Source organism: Nelumbo lutea, chromosome 2, assembly GCF_056320005.1.
Source record: "Nelumbo lutea isolate HS-2025 chromosome 2, American lotus-T2T, whole genome shotgun sequence".
NCBI classification, from domain to species: Eukaryota; Viridiplantae; Streptophyta; class Magnoliopsida; order Proteales; family Nelumbonaceae; genus Nelumbo; species Nelumbo lutea.
In genome coordinates, this window is record NC_142685.1 from 37,045,319 (window position 1) to 37,058,829 (window position 13,511).

Sequence of the window (13,511 nt, forward strand, 5' to 3'; positions counted from 1 at the left end):
AGTCCTTGAAGAAGAATCCTAACGAGGGGCCATCGAGAGGGAAGAGCGCTTGCTGAGAAGGACCCTCAGTCGAAGGTGTCTGTTGGAGTCAGAGCTGACAATAGGAAAGGGCCTGCCAAGGCTGGGAAGGGAAAGGGGCCTGTAGAGGTCGACCAGCGAAGAGAGCCTACCATAAAGAGGCCTGTTGATCCCCTCTAGCCTCTGAGGGGTAAGACATTGGCTTTAAAGGATTGCCCAGTCGAGGGTGGTGAAGGAGGCCCATGTACGTTGTAGGGGCACCCGACCAAAGGTGCAACTGGGGATTATCGCCATTTGGGGACCCACACGTCTGTCGAGCTTCATGATGATATGCCACTGGCGACGCGTTGAATCTTCCGCCCTTAGTGGAATGTCTGAGAAGGTGATTCCTTGAGCACTCCAGGGGTCAGCTGATCCTTGCTAACTGGGGTGCTCCCGTCTGCAGATCGGCACTACTGGACCCAAGTCAGTGTACAAGGTGTCTAGGACACCCTGTTGGATCGTTTGGTCGACGTATGTGATTTTTCCTTTGGTACTTAGAAAAATCTTTATTTTCTTTCCATCCTTAGCTTGACGATTATATATTCCTTGCAGGCATCTTCTATAACTGCTGGCATGTGTGACAAGGTCGAGGTCCTCTTGGAGTAGCTGAGGACCTCGGAAGAGAAGAGGGAGCTACTAGAGCTTTGTGTTGCTGAGGCCGAGAGTGGCCAAGAGGAGGTGACCTATTCTTTGCGAGAGGAGCGCCTACACTACAAAGTCCTAGTGGCCGAAAGGGAGCAACAAAGGACTGCCCGGGCTTCCCTCAATGAGGCAGAGGGGAAGAAAAAGGAGCTGGAGGAGAAGTTGTGAGCAGCTGAGGTGGAACTGCGGTCTGTCGAGGAGAGGCTGGCATCGGATGAGAGGAGGGCAGAGGCGGCTATGGAGGAATGGAAGAGCACTCCAAACTTCTAGAAAGAGCTGGTGGCTTTTGGTACTACTTTGTACCTAGAGAGCATCAGGGACAGCGAGGCCTAGGTGTTGGCCTTGGTGCTTGAATTTGACATTAGTCAGTTGGGGCTTTTGCCTGATCCGGTGGCCAAGGGGTCCCAACCAGCCAAGGGGGTGTAGCCTTTCAAGGGCTAGGCCGGCGATGGCCAGTCTGCACAGACCGAAGTGGCTAAGGAGAGCAAGAACATTGAAGGTTAAAGGGTCACGAGGTCTCCTTTTGCTGGTCCTTCCTCAACTTCCTTTTACTTTGTCACATTTTGTAAAGTGGCTCAGCCTCCCCATTCGAGGCCAAATTTTGTAAAGCTTAAAAGAATACATCAATGAAATATATTTTTTTATGTAACTTATGCTTTTTGTTCTTTTTCTTTGTAATTTTCTTTTTTGGTGTGCTAGGGTGCGATGCCCCCTCATTCAAGAGGTCAGAAGTAGCAAGTAGTTGTTCATTACTTAGTTATTCGCTTAGGAAACTAACTTGAGGTAGCCAAGCTGAGGCCATGCTACAGTGTCGAGGGCTCGGAGCCCCTTTTCTTAGCGATAAGGGAAAGGGAGGCGAGTGCCTTAGATCTCGTGGCTCGTTCTCTATCCCCGTTAAAGTGGCTAGGCCAAGGAGCTATGCCGTTGAGGGCTTGGGGCCCCTTTCCTTATTGAGAAGGGAAGGGAGGAGAATGCCTTAGGTTGACTGGCTTAACTTTCCTGGGGGTTTGGATTGTAAGCCTTTGTGCAGTTGAGGCCATGGGGACGTGCCTGGCCAAGATCACGAGTGTTTCCTACCTTGGAAAAATAAATTATCTATTTTTTAGTGTATTTGTTTAGTAAGTAGTGGGCCGAAGTTGTTGGTTGATACCATGGCCAAGGTCCCTGAGGTTCTCTGCCTTGGCAAATAAGGCAAGTAGGCGTACGACTCGCCAAGAGTCGTGTTCCTTGGCCATTGTCCAATCCAAGCATATGACCTTGGTGAAGGTCATGTGCTATGGCTAGTCGCACGGTCGAGGGGTCCTACTAGCTAAGCGTAGTAGGAACATTTACACTAAAGTTGAAGCCGAGGTGAGGGGAGCTTTGCACTTTTCATTGGTAAGCTCTTTGTGCAAGGATTACATGTCACTGGTAGTAATCCAGAGGTTCTCGGAGTTCCAAGTATGAGGAACCGATCTTCCACCCAAGTGTTCTAGTCAAGAGGTGCTAAGGCCGATGACCTGCTTGATTCTGTAGGAGCCTTACCAATTAGAATCGAGGTTTCCAACATTGGATTCGGACACCATGACTTTCCTAAGGACGAGGTCACCATCCAAGATAGTTCCCATAGATAACTTGTCATGGTGACAACAATAATCTACAAAGATGGAGAGCCATCTATTAACACTTTTTTCCCATAAATAACTTTAGATGTTTTAAATCCTGGATTTACTTTAGTTCCCATAGATAACTTTTCCACATGTCTTGTTAGAGCTTTACTACACAAGACAAAAAAGGTTTGGGGAGAGAGGGTCTTCCTATCTTATCCCTCTACTTGGCCTGGAGAACTATTTATTAACACTTTGTAGCTTATTGTTGTCATGCATTCCATTACCCATCCTATAAGTTGCTTATGAAATCCCATGTTTGTGAGAGTTGTTAGCAAATAGTCCCATTCCATCTTATCATAAGCTTTTTTCATATCAATCTGAAGAGCTATACTACTACATTTTACTTTTTACCTTTTCGTTGAATGATTGATTTTATGTGCTATCAGGACATTATCAGTAATTTGATATTGTAAAGAGAGATAAGCTTTGTGAGGATGGGTTTTACTCGATTTACCAAGATTTTGCTTTTATTTTGTAAATGACATTACATAAGCTATTTGGTCTAAATTGATCCAGGTGTTCCGTATTTTTGCATTTTGAGACAAAAGCAAAAAGGTTTTATTAAGATCTCTAATCATCTTACCAAAGTGAAAGAAGGCTCTTATAACAGCAATCACATATTCTTTATTATATCGAGGGCATCGCTAGGGATTTTAACTCATTTATGGAATTTAGAGATTCATAAGATACTTGAGGTTGGAGGTAGGGCTGTTCACAAACAATGCCAAACCGACCAAACCGACCAACCTGGCCCAATCCAACCCAATTTGACTAGTTTTTCTTCACCACCAGACGGTTTCAAGTTGTGAAGAGGGGTAAACCGAATTATCAAATTTGATTTCGGCTTTCTTATGTGAAAACCGAAACCGAACTGAACCGAACCAAGTTAACTAGTTAGTAGTTACTAGGTAATCCCTAACTAGGTTATCTTTATCCTAGTTACTTATTTTTAACATTAATTTTCTAGTTTCTTCTTTCTAGTCTTTAGGATTATTTTCTTTTTTTGAGTAGTAAATTTTACATCAAATAGGAAAGTTTGAATATGGCTATGGGGGAGGAGGGGAAGACACAATTTTAGTCAATTTTAAAAATCATTTTGGGATTGGCAAGCATTGCAAGCAAAATCCATATACCTTTAGACTTGCCAAACTTGGAAAATTTCTCATTTGATGCTATGATAGGAGTCATGGAAAAATGGAGAGTGGACACATTGGAGACTTGGCTAGTTGGTTTCTTACACTTTTGGAAAGAGTAAAAGAGAGGTTCTCTCCTTTACACCAAATAGGGAAATAGGAGTCCTAGTCCTTCCTACACTAGAGGTGTAGGGTGGTGCATTGGTTGGTTTATGCTTTATTATGTGTGGTGCATTGGTAGGTTAAGTTATGCAAGTTGTGGTTGAATCATTCAACCAAATTGAGAGAGATTTTTTTAGCAGCCAAATCAACCCAAACCGACCTAAACTGACTAGGTCGGTTTTGGTTTACTCTTTAAGTAACCCGACCGGGTCGGATTGGTTAAAAAAAAAAAAACTATCAAATCGACCCAACCTGACCCATGAACAACCCTAGTTGGAGGATTCTAAGAACTCATCTTTTGCTTCCATATACCTTCACTTTGCAGTCGATGTTTGAAAGTCTAAGTAAAAATCTCTTTTACTTGATTTAGTTTAGTAATCCATTCATTGTGAGAACTCCTCACCCCAAGCATTTGATTCCTATTTCTTTTAATCATTATTGTGTGAAAAAACTTAAGCCCCTTTTGGTTTCTAGGAATAGAGGTCTGGAATCGGAATCCAAATGGGCTATTCCAATCTCAACTGTTTAGTTGGAAGGAATTGGAATCCCATTCCTATTCATACTAGAATGGCATTCACCCATTTGAATGAATGGTCATTCCCTGCTCCTCCCTTAGGAATGAAATCCCATTACTACTGATTCTAATTCTCATTCCCATTCCTGTCTGAATTAAACAAATTAGAAAAATAAAACATTCCGATTCCAAATCCAAAGATTTTCATTCCAATTCCGACTGCGTATCAAACGGACCCTTAATGTTCTCGTCTTCACATATAAACCACAAATTCTTTCATTTTTGAGCTCAATATATTTTTTTCTTTTTCTAAAATTTTGTTTAAGTGCTTTTGATAAATTCTCTTTATTTCTGGAGAGTTCTATCATGACGGCTTACCTCCTTTTATTGGAGGTTTGGACGTGAAGTCAAGGTGCGAGAGACTCTTTTGTAGCGGAAAAATGACTCCACCGACCGACCAGAAACTTTTGCATACAGAAAGACTTGAAATAAGCAACGCACATTAGTCAAGGCAAAAACCATTGATCGTTAGGAAAAAGAAGCTAAAAAGTAGACAGTTCACGTTACAACATCTTAACCATCTCTATTCCCTTGTTTCACCTAGCTCACATCTCTTAACAACAAAATCCAATAAATAAGCAAATACAGAAAGAGGGGCGTTTGGTTTACAACACTAATTAAATGCAAAAGGATGGAAGAAAGTCCAATACTACTTAAACTTCCAAAAGTTACGCTGGTTTGAATTGATGAAACCTTAAGACACAACAACAACAGCAACAACACGGGACGAGCAGCAGAGGTAGGCTGTGACTGGCCGGCCGCCCAAGCGGTCAGCCTCGAGCTAGACTCTCCTATTGACCTCGTCCAGGCCTCTAGCTAGGCTGGCTGCCAAGCCAAGGGGCCATATCTAGTTGAGATTCACGCGTATCTAATTAGACCCTTAGGCACATGGACTTAGGTCAGGGTTGGCCCGTGACATCTGGTGGTTCAGATATGCTGTGTCACGGTTTTCTTAGACAAGCCGCCTTGGAAATTGAATGCAGAGATTGGAATACAAAGTTAAAAACTACCGAGTTGGATCCTGCCAATAAAATACATTCTAACAACCTAATGATCTAACATCTACGTGTAGTGTCAAGTAACGTTGGGAGGGTGTTGGAAGACATTTTATGAGTAGGTGATCCGGATTTATAAGGAGTTGGATTTAGGAATGTGAAATGGAATCAAACACAAAGGCAGCGTTTGGAATTCGTGTAAAACGTCATCGGTGTAAAAGTATACAGATGACATTTTACACTGAACCATGAAGAAGTGACAGTTGCACTTTTGAAAAGTGTGATGTGATTGATGTAAAATTTTACATCGATTTTATTGATATAGTATTTAATAGCATCAATAATCGATGTAAAATTTTACATTTGACGAGGCTTTACACTGGTTCACGATGTAAAACTCCATTCTATCCAAATGCATGCAAAATTGAACCGGAATGGAGTTTTATGTCAATCATGATTACACACTCCTTCCAAATGCTGATAAAGTCGAACCATCAAAAACTTTTACATCATTCTTAATTTACACCAATTCCAAATGCAACCAAAATAATTTTTGCCCAAACCCAACAAGATCTAACTAGATAAAGAGGGGCTATGGAACTAAGGATTCTGCTCCACACCAGTCATAAATGAATATTAGTGGTTCATTGATTTTGTAGAAAAAATAATTGGTCAAACAACCCATAAAAAAAATTATTAATTTCAGCTAATCAGCTAGTCCTTTCTAGCTAGTTTGTCTCACATAGGAATGGCAATAGGTAGGGTACCCATGCAAATTGCCCTACCCATTCCGGAACCCGCCTATGTATCCCTGATTCCAAACTCGTCTAACTTTTCCTCTCGATCTCTCAAACTAGTCCACCCGTTAAATCCCTTGACCCAACTTTTCTACTAAAAAAGTATATTAATGCTTATAGCATGACTTAAACCTGGGTCAATTAATGATAACGCCAAATCTCTTAGCACTACTTTAAGCCACTAAGCCATCTTACCTTTTTGTGCTATTTATTGAAATAAATAGGTTTTGTTATCATTTGTATTCATCAAAACAATCCATACATATATATGATTAACAATTCAAAATAAAAATTAAAAATTAAAAGAAATAATATTTAAAATTAGCATTTTATAACTAAATGAAATAAACAATTTATCAAATCCAAATTTACACCAAATGATGATTTTAATCCCATAAAATTTATACAAATAAAATATTAATAATAGAATAATTACCTTAATACTTAAAACTTATAAATTTGTTCATGATATATAATATAATAGGTTCATATTTATGCATCCTGGGTATCGGGCATCACATACCCTAAAGTCAAAACCCAAACCCTATAAGATTTTAATCTAAAATCCCCAACCCTGTAAGGTTTTGATAAATGGGTTCTATTAGAGCCAAGATGGGTCAAACACCTAAAAATTCCCATAAAATTACCATCCCTATTCTCACATATAGTGCACCCATGCTCAACCAAGCCAATATATATAAGCATTTCAAATACTTCAATGTTAATTGGTGGGGTTTAACATGGGTTCACCTTAGTCCAGACCTGAACCCAACATCAGATTATGGCCAACCCAATAGGGTCGAGTCAGTGTGGGTTTACCACTGAACTCAATTCACACTGAAATCTCTATTTGATCTTATTATTGGATTTATATTAGATTCAAATTGAATTCAGATAGCAATCAGATATTAAATGGCACTACTAAATACAACTAATTAAACTCAAAATGATCAAGCCAACGATGAAAATAAAATTCAAAACATCATGGAATCCATTTTTTATTTCCTTTGTCGGTGTGTTTGTGTTTAATTGGAGGAACTCAAACATCATATTCCCTCAATGTGGATGCAAGCAATATCAAGAGAATCGGCGGAAACTGTGCTTGGATGGAAAGGAACTTTGGGAACTGAACTAATTCTCTTTATTCAATTAATTTTAGATTCTACTATAACTTTTAATTACATATAATGAGAGGACGGGGATTCAACACTACACTCTACTTTGATCAAATAGGTTCCGATATTATCTCAATAAACTGTTCAATTTAAAAGCTTAAATTATTAGGCGAGGTCTTTAAATTTATTGTATGGTTAAATTTATTAACTTATATAAGATGTACTTCACCTTCAGGGTGGAAATTCATTTCAGGTTGTGTGTTATCCTAACAACGTGGCCAAATGAAGTCTTCGTATATAGGCATTTTGTTGGTGGGGATATGGGCCCTTCTCTGATCAGTATTGGGCCCATTTTTAAACTGAAAACTTTCAACTACCAGCCTCCATGGAAAAAATGTCTGAATCCTTAGCAGGAAAGACAGTTAGTAGAGTCCACAAACAATAAATTGCCTTGTCTAGCTAGACACTCATGTAATCAGATGGTCGTTTTGCTGGTACTGCTTTACAAGATTGTGTGGTGATTAATTGGTTTTGCTAGAAGAATGATTGCTGAGACATAAAAACCTTAGAGAAAGCAAAGCACTTTTTCTTGCGTAAACAAAAAGTAAAGCATTTAGAGACAGTGATAGTGACCAGTTTCAGTACTAATTTGACTGCTAGTGGGAAAGCAACATAAGCTCTCCAATTTGTTTGCAGTGCAAATTTCATTAGTTCTGGTGTAAATGGATGAAAATCTAAATATGTCAAATGCAAATTCTGATTTAGTTTTGCTTTAGATCTGACATTATCTTATTTGCTTGTGAGAAGCAAAACAAAATGGTGTTATCCCCATTTAGCTAGCTCACATAGACTCAGTCTAACAATACATTGCTACTGTTATGAAACACAACCATTGTATGCTATTTTTATGCTATTGCTGATTTTTGCTTTGAAGCCTACAATTCATTGTTCTAAGAGCCAACAAAATGGCCTTTAATTTGTTTTTCAATACAACATTTTAATTATGGGTTTTCTCGACTAGGAAACATTGATCCATTGATGTAAGCAAAACATGACAATTATATATATAGTGTCTTTTCATGAATAGAACAGCATCTTTTACATTGTGTGATTTAAAACAAATATTGCCCCTTTTCAGAATCATGAACCCAACATCACCCTAGTCCTTTTGATTCCACTAATTTCATCAGAATTTTGGAAACTTGGGCCATGTTTGGTTCAATTTTCATTCCTACCCAAGATGTAATTCTAAAATGGACAAAAATAGGTAAAAGTAGGCAGAATAAGAAAATATTGTGATGAATCAAATACTTTTTTCCTAAAAATTAATTCTTTTTAGACTGACAAGTGTCCTATGTTGTTCATTTTCATTCCTCAAAAAAAAAAAAAGAAAAAAATTGTGTTGGTATTCATAAACTGCCAGCCTAGGTCTTCAACAGCCAATGTTTACTAGTTGGTATAGATGATTTGTAAAAGTTATTTTATAAAAGTACTTTTATAAAAGTGCTTTCATGTAAAAGTATCGCAAAAATGCTTTTCATAAATTTTGTTTTTATATAAATATTTTTGTAAAGTGCTTTTGTGTAAAAGTATTTTCATAAAAGTACTTTCATAAAAAATTTTTTTTTGTAAAAGTGCTTTCACAAATGTAAGCATATATGAAAACAGTTTTGTAGGTAGTGTTTCCTCAAAGAATGAAACTGAGCAAGATAGGACATGATTATTTTTTATGCTATAGGCTACTCAATTTTTGTGCTATGAGACTGATTTTTTATTCTAAAAAAATTGTGGCTCATGACAAGAATTTTGTAACCAAACACCCTAACCTTATTCATTCTTGCCTATATTCTTGCTTAAAAGGAGTAAGAATTAAAAGAATGAAGTCCAAAACAGTGAACCAAACATGGACTTGATGAGTGAATTTGAATTCATAAAGTGGTGAGATTCATTTACATTTCTGGGAATTTGGTTCACGTTTGGCTAGACAGGTTGTCTAGGAATGTGGTGTAGATTACTTCTGGCCTTATCGGATTTGAATTCCTTGAGGCTGGAAATTCACTTGTAGGTGGCAGCGATAGTGATTAGTTTCAGTACTAATTTGACTGCTAGTGGGCAAGCATAAGAGAATACAAGGCTCAATTTCAATTTGTTTGCAGTTCGAATTTTATTTGCACTGGTTAAATGCATAAGAATGCAAATATACTGAATGCCATTTTTTATTTACTTTGACTTTAGAGTTGACTTCAATTAATTTGTTTGTGATAAGTAAAACAAGTAACATGATGTATTAATTCCCATATTATATGAAAGAGAAGGGAGTTAAGAGGCACGTAATTTATTGGGGAATGAGGTAGGAAGTAAGAAAAGGTGATCCCCACTTTAGATGTGAGAGAATTGAGATAAGAAGAAGGTGGTGCAAATTTTGCATCAGTTTTTGGTATGGGAAAACTGCACCAAGTGCATAATTTGTGCCTAGTTCAGATATGCAATGCAATGCAAAAAAATAAAAATAAAATCCCAAGGAATAATATATAATTGATTGTGTTTTTAGACAGAACTCATTAGTTGATAGGGTATAGGGAGGTGTTTGAGTAATCGTATGGTTCTTGTTATGCAATTAGGTTAAATTGTTAGGATTTTATCTTTTTGTTCGAACAAAAAATTTGGAGGTCAAGTAGATATGGGGAAGGCATTAATGATACAATTGTTGGGTCGAATCAAATCATATAACATACTTCTTGAAGACAATTGGAGCCTCCCACAAATTGTGCAAGAATCTATGGCAACAGTCCTAGAGGTAGGTTCAATGCCAATCAAGCTTGAACACAACCCTACCTCTTGTGATTAATACAATTCATTGAAAGGAATTGTCTTTTACAAAGCTTAAAACCATGAATTGTTTCATAATAATTAATTTCACAAATTACTCTGTTTTCTAACCCCAAAATTTACTCTTCCCATGGGGCAGATACTGTAAATTTTATTAATAAAGGAATGCAAGAAAAACCTATTTACAAGTAAGAGCTTATTGATCATTATCCTCAAGAAAGGAATACCAAAGGAAAAAAATCCCATCATCCATAAAATTTATAAAGATTTTGGGATCTATACAATCCAAAGAATCAAAAATCAAATTACACCTTGTATCGATCACACACTTGATATATATTCAGCTCTCTATCAATAGGCTTACAAACATATCTCCAAGAAACCCAATGATATTTAATTATGAATTATGATATGCCTTCCACATCACTTCCAACTACAAAAACTATCAAAGAACTTTTCTATTCACATGATAACACATGAATTACCAAGAAACCTAAAAGTAGATAAGCTGGGATGCTAGAAAGAACACTTGAAAGAAGAGTTCATTTTTCCTTCCAACCAACAACTTTGTTTTTGATGCAGCGTGATTTGGCTATTTCCAGTTGGAGGGTGATCTGGCTTTCAATTGAGCAGCGAGTTAGATGAATCTGCAAGATAGTAGATCAAAGAACCCGGAGTGGCTAACCCGGTGACGTCGCTCCGATACTTAAGTTAATGTACTGTGGTGCGAGCTGAATGCTTTGAGAATCTGAGAGCTTGAAAACTAGAGAGTAGAGTGATCACGTGTACCTGGGCCTTGAAGGGGTTGTTGCTCTTATATAGCTGAGCTCCCACGGATTTCATGGAACAGTTTCGGGATTTTCGGCCTAAGGGGATGAGATTCGTTTCCACTTTAATCGGGGAGTAACATATCAATCAATAAAGTCTATCGTTTCCGCCTGATCTGGGTGGGGAGATGATAATGCCTACTGTTACGCGGTGTGATCCCGTGAGGTTTAGAATATACTAGCGAAACTTCCGAAGTCATTACATGGCGGTTCGGGCTGTTATCCCCGAGCTGATACTTCGGTTCTTTAGTTCTGGACTGAATTGAATGTCGAGATAACTCTATGCTGAGGTGACCCGACGCCGAGGTGACCAAATACCTGAGCTCAAGCGTTGTGAGCTAGGCTTGCCAAGCTGAGCTATCATCCCTTAGTCAGATCATGTCCACGTGTCCTCTTCTCGCTATGTCACGCCAAATCACCCTTCATTTTCTAATCAAAACACCAAATGTATAAAATGAAGTTTCTTCAACTGAAAACAGATCACATCTTCAATTGATGATTCTCATTTGGGACATGCTAGCTTTTGATAAAGTGAAAAGACAAATTTTATTTTTCTTAATTTGAAGCCCGACGAGGCGAAATTCATTGACTTCTCAATAACAAACCCTTTGTAATGAATACAATGATTCAAGAAATCAGGAGCCTTGGTGATTGCCTTATGTGTGATGAGAGAGTTGTGCACTTTGCAGCTTGGGCATGCATCATGTAATCGCATGCATGCCAATGCAATTTTTAAGCTTCATATGACGAGTCTTGGTCCATTGCCCATCGCCTACCTACTGCATATATCGCGCTTGCACCTAGTTCTCATCGCGCATCGCGGCCTTGTGATTTCATTGCACCGCAATTGATTCCTTGCTCCCCAATCCCCATGCATCATTCCCTAGGGTCTCATTGTAATCAAGGCCTTTCTTATAGTAGCTTAGCCTTCGTGTCACAACGTACTTTGGGAGTTTCGTGCTGCATCATCCTCCCTGGATTGGGTCTACTCGACGACCTTGAGGTGGGTAAGGACGGCATAATGAGCTTCACTCTTGAGGTACTTAGCCGGATCGTAGAACCTCTTAATGGTCACATCCCTAATAAGGTAGATGTCATCGGGGTATCTGCTGCACCTCTCCTCGAGTAGATGAATTCGCTCTCGTGCCCCAAAAATAAAGATGGTGAGGCCCTGCACAAAGCTGCAAACACTTGGACTCTTCTGACCTGAGAAGCAAATTGGATCGACACTTATGAGCTCATCGAATTAGTCATTCTAGGCCAAAAGGAGCAATCTACTCCCTTCGCCAAGTTACTTTCAGTTCGGGAGTGGGGGGCAATTGATGAGGGTGGATTTGGCCCTCCGATGACATTGTGACACATGGTATCTCGGAACAACTAGGTGACACCCGAAACCACTTAGGCAAAAACTTGTCTTAGCCAAGATGATGGCGTCCCAGCTGGCGACCTGACACAGGCGTCGTCCTGGCGACTTGGCATAGGCGTCGATCTGGTGACCTGGCACTGGCGCCGATATGACGACTTGGCATTGGCGCCGACCTAGCCACCTACCTTTATGCTGACCTAGTGAGCTCGACCATAATTCAGGTCGGCTAGAAGCACCTCATCCAGGGCCGACCTGCAACACCTCGTCATTGGCCAAAGTAACCTCGACGCAAGGAGCAACTTCCCTCGCCGACAAATTTGGCATGCATATTCCAACACTCACACGATCCTTGGAAGTTGGCCCATGTACCGAACGTTCTGGAGGATGGTCAACATGCATGGCGGTTGCCTCCGGGAATCTTGGACCACTTAGACGACCTCTCGAAAATCTCGGACGCGGTTTACGAAGCCCACGCCAAACAATGCCTATATAAAGGCACCAACCCCAATGACATGGGGGGGGGGCAAGTAAGTATATTCTAGTTCTCATACTTTATGATTTTTAGCTCACATTCTATTATGACAGTACTGACTTAAGCATCGGAGTGACATCGCCAGGTTAGCCACCCCGGGTCCTCTGACATTGATTCCTTGCAAGTCTCTAAAGAACTACGAAACTCAACAATCAATCTAGCTCGCCACCAATCAGTTTGGCCCTGTAGTCAGCTTGGCCCTGTAGTCAGCTCAGCACCTAGTCCACTCCCAACTCAGCCTGGTCAGCTCGACATCCAGGTCCTCACCCAACAAAATTCCCTACTTCGGCCTCTAAGTCATCGACCATTTGGAAACAGACCGAACAACGAAATGCTTAGCATAAAAAATTAATACATCACCAAAAATTGATTCATCACATTACAATCAACATATAAATACATATAGATATCATGCATCAACCTGAGTTCAGCCACTAGTATGTTATTTTTTACTTAAATTAAATTATTAATTAGTATTAATAGAAATATAAAATTAATCAAAAAATATAAATTAGATCTCTGAGAGTTTTCTAGTATAATCATCTTGATTTAGCACGGTTTGGCTTTCTTTGTGCTTCAAAGTTCAAATAGCTGTGCCACGTTCCAATAACCCAATAATAATTATAGCATTCAAGAAATTCAGTAGGACGGAGGCAGCAATTAATGCATACCCTTCCCTTGGTGGAGCTATTAGGCCAAAGCTGACGTCAGAAATTAACTAATTAACTCTTCAAATTCATTGCCTTATGGGACAAGGTGCGTTTGTAGTCCAACAGTTAGGATAATTGCCTTCCAAGCAATAGACCCGGGTTCGACTCCCGGCAAACCCA

The 13,511-nt window shown here is 39.4% G+C and overlaps 1 non-coding gene across 1 annotated transcript; it reads left to right on the top strand.

Moving 5' to 3' along the window:
- The first annotated feature begins 13,439 nt into the window (after positions 1-13,439).
- On the top strand, positions 13,440-13,511 carry TRNAG-UCC (transfer RNA glycine (anticodon UCC)). Its single transcript has one exon. It is a non-coding gene; the product is annotated as a tRNA-Gly (tRNA).